Source organism: Dipteris shenzhenensis, chromosome 7 (genome assembly GCF_047967505.1).
Source record: "Dipteris shenzhenensis isolate YYH24624 ecotype China chromosome 7, Dip_SZ_1.0, whole genome shotgun sequence".
NCBI classification, from domain to species: domain Eukaryota; kingdom Viridiplantae; phylum Streptophyta; class Polypodiopsida; order Gleicheniales; family Dipteridaceae; genus Dipteris; species Dipteris shenzhenensis.
Genome location: NC_141602.1, coordinates 59,981,674 through 60,000,757, shown reverse-complemented (window position 1 = coordinate 60,000,757; position 19,084 = coordinate 59,981,674). Strand labels below are relative to the sequence as shown.

The 19,084-nt window shown below is 39.0% G+C and overlaps 1 pseudogene; it reads left to right on the top strand.

The window, feature by feature from the left end:
* The first annotated feature begins 3,655 nt into the window (after window positions 1–3,655).
* The window catches only part of LOC147900595 (uncharacterized), a 33,631-nt pseudogene continuing 18,202 nt past the window's right edge, over window positions 3,656–19,084 (top strand).

Genomic DNA, 19,084 nt, shown 5'->3' with positions numbered 1-19,084 from the left:
TTTGTATATATGCATGAGGAGCATATTCTCATGATGTTGTTTACTCCATGAATATTATGGTTGACATTTATTTGTTTCAATGTATGGATCATGATGTAGTTTTTGTTGATTATACACCAATTTCTGACTTATTACTGAAGTGGCATTTAGTCATGATATTTATATATTTATTTCATGCACACAATTTTATGATATGAATGAGTGATGATGTGATTATTAGGAAATATAACCTTCTGTGATGAGAATTTTGATATGAATATGTAATGATGTAATATTTGTAATATATTTCATGGCAAAGTATCAATTCCCAATGCTCCACTCGCTTAAAGTACAGCATTCCCAATGCTCTACAAAATTTTATTCAGTTGGACAGTCTCCACTCACTTAAAGTAGAGCATTTCCAATGCTTCTCTCACTTTATTCCAACCCTTATCCTTATCATAGTGAACACATCGTGCCTTAGTGCACTTGTAATCTTCCATCGTAGTCCTTCCACAAACACTCTCTTATTTCTTACATCCTAGTCCTTCTGATTAACTTGTATTCATCTTTCACTTTATGTCTTCCCTCACTTTCTATCACTCTTGAAGGAGGGGCAGCTCACTGTGCATCTCTCGCTATTGCTCCCTCACTCTCCTTCTCCCACTTTCCCTCTAAGACAGTGACTAGTTACTACCCGACTTCATTTACTGAACTCAAATTTTGTCTTAGATCTCTTTTGTATGGACCAATGAAGGGAAAATCATTCGAGGAGGATATGTTACGCACATGGCTGCTTGATTTGAACTCAGCAGAAGAGGTGAATATCCTTAGCTTTCTTTTTTGCTTCTTTTAATCACGTACTTCTTATGCGAATGAGTTAAATTTTTGTACAGGATATGGCAGTGGCTAGAAGCTATATTGAAAAAAATGGTGAAGACGAGGGAATCCAAGAGAGAAAAGAAGAGTTATTGAATGCTTACAAGTCGGCGGAAGATTCGAAACAAGTTGTAAGGAGAGTCTGTGAGGAGATTTGCGATGCCAGCCCTAGTTACACATGGCCTGCAAGTTTAAAGTCTGCTTGTTTTCATGAAGCCAATGCCATAATAGGCACTTTCGAGGACATATGCTCTCTCTAATGACTTAATAGTCAAGTGATGGAAATTTAATTCCATAGAAATTTAAAGTAACTGTGAAATTTAATTCCATAGACTTATGTGTTTTCTAAAGAAACTCTAATAGACAAGAAATAAAACTACAGTTCCACAAAGACTTTTTAGTTCTCTAATGTAAAGTTGTAATAGACAAGAGAGACAAAGATGACATCTTCTAGGCTGAGCTAATGGAAGGTGTTTTTTAACACCATATGGCTTTGAGTTATATGATCTACTTCTTGTACAAATGTGTCATGCTTTTTTTTAAATGTATTGTAGTTTTTTAAATGTACTCTAGTTTTTTTTCTAATTTGATTTTTTAAAATCTTACTTTTTGTCTCTTTTAACAACATGAAGTCCTCTTTTTTTAATGTACTCTAGTTTTAATAACATGTCACGTCATTTTTTATAATTTGTTTTTTTTTAATCTTACTTTTTGACTCAAAGTTTTGTTTTATAAGAGCCTCTTTTTTTGAAATGCTTTATCCAAAATTATCTCACTACATTTGGACTAATCCTAAAACTTCCCAAATGAAAAGTTTACTTTTACAAAAATGTTGTTCGAGAATCAAAAGTTTACTTTTTGGCATTGTCATTTCCACGTAATAAATTTTAGAATATCTCTGTATAATGTTGCACTTAATAACAATTTAAATTGATAATTTAATAAAAACTAATAGTTGAATTACACTTAAATCAATAAAAGCAATTTAAATGTATGAAAAAATTATATGTATGCATGCATGCATGTATGTATGTATGTATGTATGTATGCATGTAGGTATGTATGTATGGCCCATGCATGACATTAATTTACCATAAGAGTCCTCTAAAATCTTCAAGAAATCATAACAGTATTAACAAACAACTTTTGTGAGTTTAAAAACTTAGCTAAAATCTGGTAGATATGGAGTCACACACAACACTACACATGCATGCATGGAATGTACATGTCCTTGGTTCATTGATAAAAGGCCATTGATACATATGGTGGGACTAGTGCACTGCACTGTCCATGTGGCATGTGTTGGGAATCAAGCTCTCGGTTATTGTTCCTGTTGTGTGAGTAGGTGAATAAGGTGAGTCACATTAACAACCATAGTTAGTTCTTATCTACTATGTATGGGTGTGACCTTAGTAGTGTTTAATTGTATTGTGTGGGGTGAATATGAGTTGAGTGTGGAGGAGACTGTTGCTCCCCCCTTGATTGCTTCCTATATCTCTCTTCTTGTTTCTTTCTTAATATGGTATTAGAGCTACCATTCCTTGCCTTTTGGTTGCCCACTGCTTGTGGAAGCTTGCGAGAGTGCTTCTCCTACTCTGAAGCTTCAAAATGATGAGAAGAGATCTCGTTTTTTGGACTGAAGTAGCAATTTCCAGCTTTTTCTTGGCTTGGGAGCTATACAATTGATGTCTTCTTGCTAAGGGGAGATCGCTATTACCCATAGGTTGCTCGTGGGAGATGTATTTTGACAAAACACAACTCGTTTTTACTGTTTGGGTGTGATAGAATGGAGCTGATCTCTTTTTCTGGACAACTACTACTTGGTTTGAGCCAAGTAAGAGGTATATACAGCAGTAAGAAGTCAAAACATCTCTCCAAACCTCATCGCCCAGCTCTCTAGAGATTGTTTGTGAAACGTCTCTCTAAACCTCATCGCCCAGCTCTCTGGAGGTTGTTAGTGGCTGAAAAAAACTCGCCTACATCTCCTATCAAGTGAGGAGAACCTTCAATTGTAGATCTCGTTTTTTTTGCTCCTGGACAGCTTTTAGAGACTTCAAAAGTGATATGCAACTTGCTTTCTTTCTTTTCCAGCACCCAAAGGTTTACTATATCCTCATACATTATTTTTGTGGAGTCTTAGTCTCTCTGCGAGCTACTAAGACTCCCGTGTTCCTCCAAACACAAAAAGTGATGCTACTGTTTTTTTGTTCAAAAGTGATCAAATTGTCATTTTCCAGATTGTTTATTTCTCAAACATTATGGATTTGGATGCTGGTCTGAACTGACAAGTTGGAGGCAATATACAAGCTCCGACTTTGCTTTTGGAAGCAAGTTCATTTGGATTTACTATCAAAAGTTATGAGCTTTGGAAAATTAAAAAAAGTCAATTTACAATTTACTATCAAATTGTCAGATGCAGTTGCAGGCATGATATTGCAATGTTCATGGATATATGTGATGGTATTTGGATGCCCAGTGGTTGGATGTTAATGTCAAGTAGCTTGATAGATGCTATGCCTTGTCAGTGATAGTAGCAAAGCGGCATTTTGATCCTAGTTGATCCATTGAACTAGTAACTGGAAGTTTCTGGACTGTTGTCAAAAGTGTGCACGTGCCTATTTTTAGCATCAAATAATAGTGAAACCTTACAAAATGTGGACCTGCACTAAACTGGAAAGTTATAGACCTATGGATTGGCTACAATTTGTTTGTTGATAGTTTTTGCATCTAAGGTAATGTGTGGAAGTTATTGACTGTGCAAAACAGCAAAAGTTGCAAAAATCTGCTATTGGAAACCATGGCTAATGCTAGTGGCAGTGACAACATTACACAGATTGTTGGAGAGATGTTGGATCAAAATAATTATGCCATTTGGAATTTTCGGATGGAAAATTTCCTAATTGGAAAAGGGTATTGGGATCTCATTACTGGTGATGAGGCAAAGCCTGACATGCCTGTCAAGAATCCTATTCAGGATCAAATTAAGACCACAAGGCTTGGCTAGAGAGAGCACGAAAGCTACTACACTGGCTTTCTCTTTGTATTTTGGATGCCATGCTCATGTAGATTATGAGTTGCACATCCCCCAAGAATGCTTGGGATATCTTGACGAGGTATTATGGCACCACAACAAGTGCCAGAAAGATACAATTGAAACAAAAATTTAACAATATGTCAAGAAGGGGGAGAACGATACAGGAATATGTGACTAATATCAAAACTATAGGTGATCAATTGGCCTCTATTGATGCTCTTGTTGATGATGATGACATGGTTGCAATCACTCTGAATAGACTTGGTTCTGAATATAAGTCATTTGACACTTCTATTTCTGTGAGATAGAATATGTCAGATTTCAATGAGCTGGTTGCTCTTTTGATTCATGAGGAAGTGAAGCTGTGGCTAAATACCAATGGCAGTAGCTCAAGGAATAGTGATGCAGTGTTCTACTCTGATCAGAGAGGTCATGGTGGATGACACAAAGGTTCATTTCATGGTAGAGGTGATGGCGCATGTCCATAAAACCCCTAGTCAATCACCTCAGAGAGGAGGTGGAGCCTTTAGAGGTAGGGGGAGAGGTGCTTCTCATGGTAGAGGTACTTGGTAGCAACTGCAACAAACAATGCATAATCCTAATAGTGATAAGGCATGTCATTACTGTGCCAAGGTTGGGCATATTGCCAGAGACTATTTCAAGAAGCAAGCAAATCAAAGAGGAAAGGCAAATCAGCATGGTAATTTTGCCTCTTCTAGTCATGCGCATGAGACATCCTCAGATCATCTATTTGCTATGATGCATGTGCAGGATCATAAGCGTACTGATGGTGGCTTGGATGATATATGGTATATTGATTCAGGAGCATCTAATCACATGACACTACATGGAGAGTGGTTTGATGAAATGACTCCTGGTGTGCATGGTTATGTTTGCACTAGAGATGATACATAGCATGACATTACACACAATATGAGAAATTGTATCGATAGAAGCCTAATGTCAGTCATTTAAAAGTGTTTGGTAGTTTGGCATATGTGCATATACCAGATGAAAAGAGACAGAAGTTGGATCCCAAAGCTGAAAGATGTGTATTTATTGGCTATGCACAAAATCGAAAGTGTTACAAATGCTAGAACCCATCGACCAAGAAGACTATCGTGAGTCGGGATGTTGTTTTGATGAGTTGGAATCTTGGTATGGCAAGCCGAAAGCGGTTGTTCAAAATGATGCATCTGCAAGTCATGCATATGAACAAATCAGCAAATTAGTACATCCATATCTGGGCCTACATCTACTAGTTTTACTATAGTGAATCTTGGTAGGTTACACATTTGCACTGACACTCCTATGCCAGTGAGGGGGAGAGATAAAGGGAAAGCCAAGGTTGTTGAGGTGCTTTCGCAAGCTAAAAATGATGTCCCTGGGCCATCACATTGTGGCTATGATTCGTCATGTAGTGACAGTTTGGATAGTGAGCTGGGTATACCGTTTGTGTCTACACCTGGAGCCAAGGGAAGCAGGTACATACCTCCTCATGAACGAGGAGAGTCAAGCACTCTAGTGAGAAGGTCATAGAGAGTCAGGTATCCTGTTGACAGGTTAACTTATAGTGGTTATGCTACTCGGCATTATGCATATACGACAAAAGTTATGGGACACACTGAGCCAACTATCTTTGGTGACGCTGTGGAACATGGTCATTGGTGAAATGCCATGAATGAAGAGATGGATGCTCTTGCCACTAATCAGACTTGGTATTTGGTGGAGTTGCTTGAAGGAAAGAATCCTATTGGTTGCAAATGGGTCTACAAAGTAAAATGCAAGTCTGATGGATCAGTGGAAAGGTATAAAGCAAAGCTGTTAACAGCCAAAGGGTATGCACAGTAGGTCGGGCTAGATTATGAGGAAATTTTTAGCCCTGTTGCCAAGATGGCAACTGTGAGAAATGTCATAGCATTGGCTGCTGCAAATGGCTAGAAATTGCAACAAATGGATGTCAAGAATGCTTTCCTAAATGGTGACTTGCTGGAGGAAGTCTATATGGTTCAGCCTGAGGGTTATGTGCACCCTGACTATCCCAACTATGTTTGCAGGTTGAAGAAAGCTCTCTCTAGGCTGAAGCAAGCACCTAGAGCATGGAATAAAAGGATCAGTAGATACCTGCAGGAGCTTGGTTTTGCAATTGGGAAGGCTGATCATTCACTATTCACAAAGAAGACAATTGCTGGATATGTTGTGATTGTGATTTATGTTGATGATCTAATTCTGACTAGTAGTGATGATGATGACATTGCTGAAATGAAGAGCAAGCTGAAAATGGAGTTTGATATGAAGGATCTAGGGGACTTAAAGTTCCTTCTTAGCATAGAGGTGTTGAGAACACTTGATGGCATTTGGCTTATGTAGAGGTAGTATGCTAATGACATTACCATGTATAGGGGTTGGAAGCTTGATTTATCTGACTATTACTAGGCCTGATTTAATATATGCTGTAGGACTCATTAGTTAGTTTATGCAGAAGCCACGGAAGCCTCACTTGGATGTAGTGAGAAGGATTATGCGCTATGTCAAGGCAACATATCAGTATGGACTCTTTTATGAGTATGGAAAGGATATAGAACTGGTTCGATACACAGATGCAGATTGGGTAGGATGTGTCTATGATAGGAGATCCACTAGTGGTTATGCATTCAGCCTTGGAAGTGCCATGGTTAGCTGGAGTAGAAAAAAGCAACCCACAGTGGCATTGTTTGGTATAGAAGTAGAGTACATAGGTGTAGCATTGGCTGCATGTGAGACTCCTTGGTTTTAGAAGCTTTTGTAGGATTTGGGACTGCATGTGGAAAAACCAGTCAGACTTTATTGTGATAACATGAGTAGTGTGCAGTTGGCAAGTAATCTGGTTTATCATGCTAGAACTAAGCATATTGAGGTACACTACCATTTCATCAGAGACATGGTGTTATCAAAGAAGATTGATCTCATACATATGAAGACTAAAGATCAGGTTGTAGATATCTTTACCAAGTCATTTGGTAGAGATAAGTTTACATACTTTAGAGAGTTGCTTGCTGTTATGCTCCCTACTTGAGCTTGAGGGGGGGTGTTGGGAATCAAGCTCTCGGTTATTGTTCCTATTGTGTGAGTAGGTGAATAAGGTGAGTCACATTAACTCAACCATAGTTAGTTCTTATCTACTATGTATGGGCGTGACCTTAGTAGAACACCTATTTCATTAATTTTGGACTTTTTCTGTTGTTTTTGGACGAAGCCCAAAAATCCTTCCCAAATGAAAACTTTACTTTGTGAAACTATCCTTCCCAAATCAAAATTTTACTTTGTGAAAATATTCTTCCCAAATCAAAAGTTCACTTTGTGGCACTATCATATTCACATAAAAATATTGTTTTTTCAATCTATACTTTTGCACCAACATGCAAGAATTTGAAATAATCCTATATTAGAAATTCTAGCTATATCTAAGTTATTTGTTAAATTAATTATTTTTAATATTTTTCCTTGACGTTTATCCTTAACGTGATAAATTTATAAATCCATGAAAGGAGACTTAAATATTTCATGAAAATAACATTATCACTCGCAATATGCACAAAATTTTTAAAACTTTTAATAAATAGAAAAAAGACATGATGCCATAAGACCCAAGTTTTGTATTGAACCAAAGAGGTATAATAGCAATAATAGCTATTATTATATGATTACATTGAGAGACGTTGCTCTCAGCTAGAGTCTTTATATCCAAAATGATATAGATTGAACATATGTTTACAATTTAAATTGTTGCTCTTAAAGAGCCTCAATTCATGCCATCAGCATAATTTGACTCCCCATTGTCTCAATGTCATGACAATCCCTTGCCAGGTGCCATCTACATGATTTGACTCCCACTTGTCTTGCCAAGCCTTGCCCCTTGGGTGCATTGACTCCCCATTGTCTTATTGCTCAATGCGATAGTCCCTTGCCAGGTGCCATCTGCATTAACTCCCTATTGTCTTGCCAAGCCTTGAGCCTTGGGTGACATCCAGTGAAAAATACAAGTGCCATCTGCATTAACTCCCACAAGTTGTCTTGCCAAGCCTTGCCCCTTGGGTGCATTGACTCCCCACTGTCTTATTGCTCAATGTGATAGTCCCTTGCCACATGCCATCTGCATTAACTCCCTATTGTCTTGGCAAGCCTTGACCCTTGGGTGACATCCAGTGCATATTTTGACTCTCATTTGACATAGGAGCTGATGACTCTGATTATAATTGTCTTGGATTGACTTCTTGCCTAGTACCCAAATAAAATCCTTCACAATGGACTTCAATACAAAGCTTTAATCATGGACATTCTTCATTTGCGCTGTCTCCTTCTACTTCCTCCATGGCGAGCATCCTTAAAAATTCGTGTATATGCAAAATAGTTTGCTGTGGTATTTTTATTTTTCCTTCTACCTCATATCCCATGCGCTTCTTTGATTTCTTTGCCCTTGAATGCCAAGACACCATGATCGTCTCCGTCGAAACTTGAGAGACCGCTTCATCATTTGGGACCCACTCCTTCATTATACAATTAGTATACAATGTATTGTTATCCATATTCTCCTTCCTACCCTTTGGCTCATACCATACCGCTGTAAATGTTGTAGCTCTCCCTTGGTCATCTCTTTGCACATCAACTACTTTTGCAACCCAAAACTTCACATTCTCATATTTATCATCCGATGGCCGAACCACAACAAAACAATCAACCTCTATATCTACTTGTGGCACAAACTCTCTCTTCTTCAGTCCACGATATGGATGTGGGAGTAATGATACAAATTCATTTTTAAAGATTGGAGCTGGGCGCAAATCGTTATGAACATTTGGCCAAAACATATTGCATTCTTCCTTGACATCCTTTGAGCCTCGCATTCTCTCAAGGTCCTTTATTAAATTTCGTGTCTTGTTAATTACAGTGGTAGTGTGTTCTCTCCAAGTAGGCTTCGAATCCGGATATCTCTGGAGCATTTCCTCTTTGTATGTAAAAAATGCTTTTAATCCTTCTATTTCACAGTTAGACCTCTCATTGAATTCTTGTATAGGAGCCCATGTTGGATACCTTTCCTTGCTAGGAATTGAAGTTAAGAGACTGTAAGGTTCTTCAGGTTCCTATTTTGTATCATGAGAATACTGTTGCCATTGCATTACAAGTTTTTCATAAAAACGAAAGTAGTGTGGATTGGTATGACCTGTCAATGCATCACCACCCGTTTGTATGAAAGGTAGAATGAAGCTCTTCCAATCATACATTCTTTCGAGCCTCTCACATACTGTACTTTTCTTACGACCACCAACTTGCCTGCCACATCTTCTTACTAGGTCATCTATTGTCTCCACATCCTTGCATTTAAGCTCCCTTGAGACTGTGCTAAAAACCTGATCGATATCCTCATGTGTATTCCCAACATACAAAAATCCACATTCGACCTCATTGAAGATTCGATGAGCAACTACCATGGAGCAGAATGAAAACATGAGTACATTCTTATTTTCTCGCCAGCAATTATCAGCTTGTATTCTCAAAGTCGGTGGTAGGTGACCTTTTTCTGCATGTATATTGCGAATTGCCTTCATAATAGATGTTACAACTTGATTGCTATCATGTAGATGCAAGGAATCAATCCATATATCTGCAAAGAACTTAATTCCATGCACTAAGACTCCACATAGATGTGTCTTTAGAAAGTGCTTTCCTTGTAATTTAGGTGGAGTGGCAACAAAACGAGGCAATGTTGTTGTATTCTAATCCATGCCATCTATAATAAGGCACATGTAGTCATCGGGATGCGAAATAGCTTGCTCCTTTCAAAATTCATATTTTTGTCTGGAATGTCGAATAAGGTCATGATGAGATTTTCGGTTTTGTTGTATAATTCCCTTTGATTTGGACATGTCGCACTCTCAATCGCTCGCTTTAAATCATCACAGACATTGCACTTTGACATTTTTTGCCTCCTTGGGACTTTAACATATCCAAAGTTCTTCTTCCAAAGAGTATACAAAGTATGAGAAGAAGCTACGGCATCCCCTCTTTGCCTTTGCTTTTCTACAATAGAGTCAAATACTTTGAACTTTGTCAAGCCCATTGGAAGGTGCATTTCAGTGATCATGTCACCGTCAGGGAGTCTGGTAGATATATGGTGTTTAGGTAAAGCATTTTAATGTATGAAGTCTTGCAAAATTGCTGCTGCCCTGACAGTTGAGATTCTTGATTTGGACCTTCCTCTATTACTGTGAATGCTAAATTTGTTGCCGCCCTTTTCCTTGGTGACTAAATCCCAATATGTACCATGGGATAATCCAGTAATATTGTGATATGCCTTATTGCAAATCCTTTTTCCATTTACGAGAAGTTTTACCTTTTGTCTTGAACTTAGCCTTTTATTGCCATTCTAAAGAAAGCAAGAGAGACTTGTGAGAAGGTATTCATTTCTTTCGCTTCCTCTTCTTTGCCAATGTGTCCTCTACATTCCTTGATGTCTGCAAGATCAATGAAGCGCATACATCTTCGCTTGCAACATAGATATCCCAAGGCATTTAACATGTTCTCCTCCTTCATTACTCTCTTCCTCTTTGGTCGCTTTTGTGGATATTCTTGGATTCGCTTTCTCTTCATGCATATGTATGATCGTTTTCGTTCCTCGTGCACGTTGTTATCTGTATTTATGCACTTCTTCTCCTCACATTTTTTTGTAACTAAGCATCCATGATTGGTCGTTGCATCCTTGTCCATATCACAATCAAAGTTAAATATTGAATAATCGTTTGTTGATCTCATCCTCATTTTTAACATACTCTTAGGACCATTCAATGAATTCAATATTCTACGAGAGTATTGAGAACCTTGAAACTCTTCCACTCTTGAGAGAACATCACTCATTGGGACATCCTGCATGGCTTTCACAAAATCCACAAGCTTGATTGACACCAGGTTTGTTGATATGCATGAACTCATCCACACTTGACAAGACATCGCTATTGAAATCTTTGCCCTTCTCACTGTGCAAGAATTCATCCACCCCAGATAAGGCTTCGCTTCTAAAATCATTTTGTTTCTCGGAACCAATGAACTCATCCACTCTAGATAAGATGTCACTTCTATAATTGAGTATATTGAAATCATCCATATTTGAAGTGATAGAGCCTGGCACATGGGCATGCTTTTTAGGTCCTTTGATATTGTAGTATACCTTGTCTTTATCATTGAAAACCACGTGCCTCTTTCTCATGTTTAAAAATTGCATGCTCCATCTCATATTCTTGCCTACCTCATAGTAGGGATCACATAAGGATGTTATGTTATCAACCATACCATCACCAGTGACTTTCAGAATCCTCATCTGTGCAAATGACCATTGCTCCACTTGTTCAGATCCAAATACTTCACCTTCTGCTATAGTCTTATTTGCAAATGATCTCATTTGTAAAATGTCCCCTATAGTAAAATCCAAGGTGGTGCACTTTGTATTCTTGATAATGTCTGTTGCATATGTCTCATCTTTGTCCCATGCTATAAATGATTTGTTGGATGTATTGTAGGGCATAACATCTCCAAGTGTTTCCATATCTCCACATTTATACTTTAGCTCAACATGTGTGCTAAGAATCTTTGATACAGTAACTGCCACCTTATCTTCACCAAGTCTTCGAAAGTGGCAAATTGAATTGGGATCACTATCATGGATTGTAGCAAATGCAACTACTTCTCTTTTGCTACATAAAATCACATCCATCCCTGGAAAAAAATCTATAGCCATCTCCTTTGTGAGAGTCCTTCACAAGCAAGTTGCAGTAGCAACAATTACATAAATATCAGTCTCTTTTTAATAATCTACTCATTTATTATAATTTTTAATTAGTACTTAATTTATTGGTGGGAGAAGTTATCCAATCAAGTACTCATCAAATGGACATGCCAAATTATCCTTTGCATGGTCGATTGAGCATTAAATACTATTTTTTCTCTAGTGTCATGCACATCCGTAAAAAAGCACGAGCCTGCTAGGTATGTTATCCAATCAAGCACTTATGGGATGGGTGTTCCACTTTGCATGCAAGTCAATTCCACCTAGTTGAAGGTGTGTGCAAAGTATTATGCCCATCGAATATGCTTTGCATTGTCGGTCAAGCATAAAACACCGTTTTTGCCTGAGTCTCATGCATAACCATGAAAAAACATGGCCCTAAGTGTGTTAATCAAACAAGTACTTATTGGATGGGGGCTCCACTTTTCACGCAAGTCTGTTTCAACTAGGTTGAGATGCATGCATAGTATTGTCACCATTGGATATGCTTTGCATGGTCGATTACGCATTATATAACGTTCTTCCCGTAGTGATATGCACATCTGCAAAAAAACACGCCCTTAGGTATGTTATCTGACCAAGTACTTATCGGATGGGTGTGCCTCTTTGAAAAAATTTCAATACCACCTAGGTTAAGGTGTAGGAAAAGTATTGTTCCCATCGGATATGGTTTGCATGGTCGATCGAGAATTAAATACTATTTTTGCTCTAGTGTCATGCACATCTGTAAAAGAACACACTGCTAGGTATGTTATCCGATCAAGCACTTATCGGATGAGAGTGCCACTTTGCATGTAAGTCAATTCCACTAGTTGAAGGTGTGTGCAATGTATTGTGCCCATCGGATATGCTTTGCATTGTCAATCAAGTATAAAACAATGTTTTTTCCTTAGTGTCATGCACAACCATGAAAAAACACGGTCCTAGGTGTGTTAATCAAACAAATACTTATCATGGGGGCTACACTTTGCACGCAAGTCTGTTTCAACTAAAAAAAGTGTTGTGCCCATTGGATATCCTTTGCATGGTCAATCGAGCATTAAATACTATTTTTGCTCTAATGTCATGCACATCCGTAAAAAAACACGCTGCTAGGTATGTTATCCGATCAAGCACTTATGGGATGGTCGTGCCACTTTGCATGTAATTCAATTCCACCTATTTGAATGTGTGTTCAAAGTATTGTGCCCATCGGATATGCTTTGCATTGTCGATCAAGCATCAAACACCGTTTTTGCCTTAGTGTCATGCACAACCATGAGAAAACATGGTCCTAAGTGTGTTAATCAAACAAGTACTTATAGGATGGGGGCTCCAGTTTGCACGCAAGTCTGTTTCAACTAGGTTGAGATGCGTGCAAAGTATTTTCACCATCGCGGATATGCTCTGCATGGTCGATTATGCATTATACAATGTTTTTCCCATAGTGATATGCACATCCGCAAAAAAACATGCCCTTAGGTATGTTATCTAACCAAGTACTTATCGGATGGGTGTGCCTCTTTGAGAAAATTTAAATACCACCTAGGTTAAGGTGTAGAAAAAGTATTGTGCCCATCGGATATGCTTTGCATGGTTGATTGAGCATTAAATACCATTTTTGCCTTAGTGTCATGCACATCCATAAAAAAACACGCTGCTAGGTGTGTTATCCAATCAAGTACTTATGCGATGGGAATGCCACTTTGCATGTAAGTCAATTCCACCTAGTTGAAGGTGTGTGCAAAGTATTGTGCCCATCGTATATGCTTTGCATTGTCGATCAAGCATAAAACACCGTTTTTGCCTTTGTGTCATGCACAACCATATAAAAACACGGCCGTAGGTGTGTTATTTAAATACGTACTTATCGGATGGGGCTCCACTTTGCACGCAAGTCTATTTAAACTACTTTGAGGTGCGTGCAAAGTATTGTCACCATCGGATATGCTTTGCATGGTCGATCACGCATTATACATCATTTTTTCCCTAGTGATATGGACATCCGCAAAAAAACATGCCATTAGGTGTGTTATCTGACCAAGTACTTATCAGATGGGTGTGCCTCATTGAGAACATTTCAATACTACCTAGGTTTAGGTGTACAAAAAGTGTTGTGCCCATCGGATATCCTTTGCATGGTCGATCGAGCATTAAATACTATTTTTGCTCGTGTCATGCACATCCGTAAAAAAACACACTGCTAGGTATGTTATCCAATAAAGCACTGATGGGATGGGTGTGCCACTTTGCATGTAAGTCAATTCCACCTAGTTGAAGGTAGTGCAAAGTATTGTGCCCATCGGATAGGCTTTGCATTGTCGATCAAGCATAAAACACCATTTTTGTCTTAGTGTCATCCACAACCATGAAAAAACACGGTCCTAGGTGTATTATTCAAACAAGTACTTATCGGATGGGGGATCCACATTGCACACAAGTCTGTTTCAACTACATTGAGGTGTTTGCAAAGAATTGTCACCATCAAATATGCTTTGCATGGTCGATCGAGCATTATACACCATTTTTTCCCGAGTGATATGCACGTCCGCAAAAAAACACGCCCTTAGGTGTGTTATCTGACCAAGTACTTATCGGATGGGTGTGCCTCTTTGAGAAAATTCCAATACCACCTAGGTTGAGGCATACCAAAAGTGTTGTGCCGATCGGATATCCTTTGCATGATCGATCGAGCAATAAATACTATTTTTGCTCTAGTGTCATGCACATCCGTAAAAAAACACACTGCTAGGTATGTTATCCAATCAAGCACTTATGGGATGGGAGTGCCACTTTGCATGTAAGTCAATTCCACCTAGTTGAAGGTGTGTGCAAAGTATTGTGCCCATTGGATATGCTTTTCATTGTCGATCAAGCATAAAATACCGTTTTCGCCTTAGTGTCATGCACAACCATGAAAAAACATGGTCCTAAGTGTGTTAATTAAACAAGTACTTATCGGATGGGGGCTCCAGTTTGCACACAAGTCTGTTTCAACTACGTTGAGGTGCGCACAAAGTATTGTCACCATCGGATATGATTTGCATGGTCGATCACGCATTATACACCGTTTTTTCCCTAGTGATATGCACATCCGCAAAAAAACACGCCCTTAGGTGTGTTATCTGACCAAGTACTTATCAGATGGGTGTGCCTCTTTGAGAACATTTGAATACCACCTAGCTTTTGGTTTAAGAAAAGTGTTGTGCCCATCGGATATCCTTTGCATGGTCGATCGAGCATTAAATACTATTTTTGCTCTAGTGTCATGCACCTCTGTAAAAAAAACATGCTACTAGGTATGTTATCCGATCAAGCACTTATGGGATGGGTGTGCCACTTTGCATGTAAGTCAATTCCACCTAGTTGAATGTGTGTGCAAAGTATTGTGCCCATCGGATATGTTTTGCATTGTCGATCAAGCATAAAACACCGTTTTTGCCTTAATGTCATGCACAACCATGAAAAAACACGGTCCTAAGTGTGTTAATCAAACAAGTACTTATCGGATGGGGACTTCAGTTTGCACACAAGACTATTTCAACTAGGTTGAGATGCATGCAAAGTAATGTCACCATCGGATATGCTCTGCATGGTCGATTACGCATTATACAACGTTTTTCCCATAGTGATATGCACATCTGCAAAAAAACATGCCCTTAGGTATGTTATCTGACCAAGTACTTATCGGATGGATGTGCCTCTTTGAGAACATTTCAATACCACCTAGGTTAAGGTGTAGCAGAATTATTGTGCCTCTGATATGCTTTGGATGGTCAATGAGCATTAAATACCATTTTTGCCTTGGTGTCATGCACATCCGTAAAAAACCACACTGCTAGGTGTGTTATCTGATCAAGTACTTATGCAATGGGAATGCCACTTTGCATGTAAGTCAATTCTTTCTAGTTGAAGGTGTGTGCAAAGTATTGTGCCCATCGGATATGCTTTGCATTGTCGATCAAGCATAAAACTCTGTTTTCGCCTTTGTGTCATGCACAACCATATAAAAACACGGCCGTAGGTGTGTTATTCAAATAAGGACTTATCGGATGGGGGCTCCACTTTGCACAAAGTCTGTTTCATCTACATTGAGGTGTGTGCAAAGTATTGTCACCATCAGATGTGCTTTGCATGATCGATCACGCATTATACATCATTTTTTCCCTAGTGATATGGACATCTGCAAAAAAACACGCCATTAGGTGTGTTATCTGACCAAGTACTTATCGGATGGGTGTGACTCATTGAGAACATTTCTATACCACCTAGGTTGAGGTGTACAAAAAGTATTTTGCCCATCAGATATCCTTTGCATGGTCGATCGAGCATTAAATACCATTTTTGCTCTAGTGTCATGCACATCCGTAAAAAAACACGCTGCTAGGTATGTTATCCAATCAAGCACTTATGGGATGGGCGTGCCACTTTGCATGTAAGTCAATTTCACCTAGTTGAAGGTGTGTTCAAAGTATTGTTCCCATCGGATATGCTTTGCATTGTCGATCAAGCATAAAACATCGTTTTTGCCTTAGTGTCATGCACAACCATAAAAAACATGGTCCTAGGTGTGTTATTCAAACAAGTACTTGTCGGATGGGGGCTCCAATTTGCACGCAAGTCCTTTTCAATTACTTTGAGGTGTGTGCAAAGTATTGTCACCATCGGATATGCTTTGCATGGTCGATCACGCATTATACACTATTTTTTCCCGAGTGATATGCACATCCGCAAAAAAACATGCCCTTAGGTGTGTTATCTGACCAAGTACTTATCGGATGGGTGTGTCTCTTTGAGGACAATCCAATACCTCCTAGGTTGAGGCATACAAAAAGTGTTGTGCCCATCGAATATCCTTTGCATGATCGATCGAGCAATAAATACTATTTTTGCTCTAGTGTCATGCACATCCGTAAAAAAACACGCTACTAGGTATGTTATCCGATCAAGCACTTATGGGATGGGAGTGCCACTTTGCATGTAAGTTGATTCCACCTAGTTGAAGGTGTGTGCAAAGTATTGTGCCCATCGAATATGATTTGCATTGTCGATCAAGCATAAAACACCGTTTTTGCCTTAGTGTCATGCACAACCATGAAAAAACACGGTCCTAAGTGTGTTACTTAAACAAGTACTTATCGGATGTGGGATCCACTTTGCACGCAAGTCCTTTTCAACTATGTTGAGGTGCACGCAAAGTATTGTCACCATCGGATATGATTTGCATGGTCGATCATGCATTATACACCGTTTTTTCCCTAGTGATATGCACATCCGCAAAAAAACATGCCCTTAGGTGTGTTATCTGCCAAGTACTTATCAGATGGGTGTGCCTCTCTGAGGACATTGCAATACCACCTAGCTTGTGGTGTAGGAAAAGTGTTATGCCCATCGGATATCCTTTGCATGGTCGATCGAGCATTAAATACTATTTTTGCTCTAGTGTCATGCACATCCGTAAAAAAACACACTGCTAGGTATGTTATCCGATCCAGCACTTATGGGATGGGTGTGCCACTTTTCATGTAAGTCAATTCCAGCTAGTTGAAGGTGTGTGCAAAGTATTGTGCCCATCGGATAGGCTTTGCATTGTCGATCAAGCATAAAACACCGTTTTTGCCTTAGTGTCATGCACAACCATGAAAAAACACAGTCTTAAGTGTGTTAATCAAATAAGTACTTATCGGATGGGGGCTCCAGTTTGCACACAAGTCCGTTTCAGCTAGGTTGAGATGCATTCAACGTATTGTCACCATCGGATATGCTCTGCATGGTCGATTACGCATTATACAACGTTTTTCCCGTAGTGATATGCACATCCACAAAAAAACATGCCCTTAGGTATGTTATCTGACCAAGTACTTATCGGATGGGTGTGCCTCTTTGAGAACATTTCAATACCACATAGGTTAAGGTATAGGAAAAGTATTGTGCCCATCGGATATGCTTTGCATGGTCGATCGAGCATTAAATACCATTTTTTCCTTAGTGTCATGCACATCCGTAAAAAAACACACTGTTAGGCGTGTTATCCGATCAAGTACTTATGCGATGGGAATGACACTTTGCATGTAAGTCAATTCCACCTAGTTGAAGTTGTGTGCAAAGTATTGTGCCCATCGGATATGCTTTGCATTGTCGATCAAGCATAAAACCACGTTTTTGCCTTTGTGTCATGCACAACCATATAAAAATACGACCGTAGGCATGTTATTCAAATAAGTACTTATCAGATGGGGGCTCCACTTTGCACGCAAGTCTAATTCAACTACCTTGAGGTGCGTGCAAAGTATTGTCACCATCGGATATGCTTTGCATGGTCGATCACGCATTACACACCATTTTTTCCCTAGTGATATGGACATCTGCAAAAAAACACGCCCTTAGGTGTGTTATCTAACCATGTACTTATCGGATGTGTGTGCCTCATTGAGAACATTTCAATACCATCTAGGTTGAGGTGTACAAAAAGTGTTGTGCCCATCGGGTATCCTTTGCATGGTCGATCGAGCATTAAATGCTATTTTTTTTTTAGTGTCATGCACATCCGTAAAAAAACACGCTGCTAGGTATGTTATCCGATCAAGCACTTATGGGATGGGCGTGCCACTTTGCATGTAAGTCAATTCCACCTAGTTGAAGGTGTGTGCAGAGTATTGTGCCCATCGGACATGCTTTGCATTGTCGAACAAGCATTAAACATTGTTTTGGCCTTAGTGTAATGCACAACCGTCAAAAAACGTGGTCCTAGATGTGTTATTCCACTAAGTACTTATGGGATGGGCACACCACTTTGCATGTAAGTCAATAATATCTAGGTTGAGATGTGTGAAAAGTATTGTGATGATCGCATATGCGTTGCATTGTCGATTAAGCATAAATCAGCGTTTTTGCCTTAGTGTCATGGACAACAACCAATAAAAAATATGGTCCTAGGTGTGATATTCTAAAAAGTACTTTTTGAATGGGCATTCCACTTTGCATGGAATACCATACCACCGATTTTGAGGCACGTGCAAAGTATTATGCCATCGTGTATGCTTTACATGGTAGATTGAGTATTAAATACCGTTTTTTGGCCTTGGTGCCATGTACAACCGTCAAAAAACACGATCGTAGGTGTATTTTTCAAACAAGTACTTATCAGAAGGGGATGCCACTTTGCACACAAGTCAATACTGCCTAGGTTGAGGAACTACAAAGTCTTGTGTCCATCGGATATGCTTTGCATAGTCGATCTCACATTATATACCATTTTGTTCCTAGTGTTATGCATAATCGTCATAAAATACGTTTGGAGGTGTGTTATCCAAACAAGTACTTATGGGATGGGTGCACCACTTTGTATGCAAGTCAATACGACCTAGGTTGAGGCGTGTACAAAGTTTTGTGCCCAT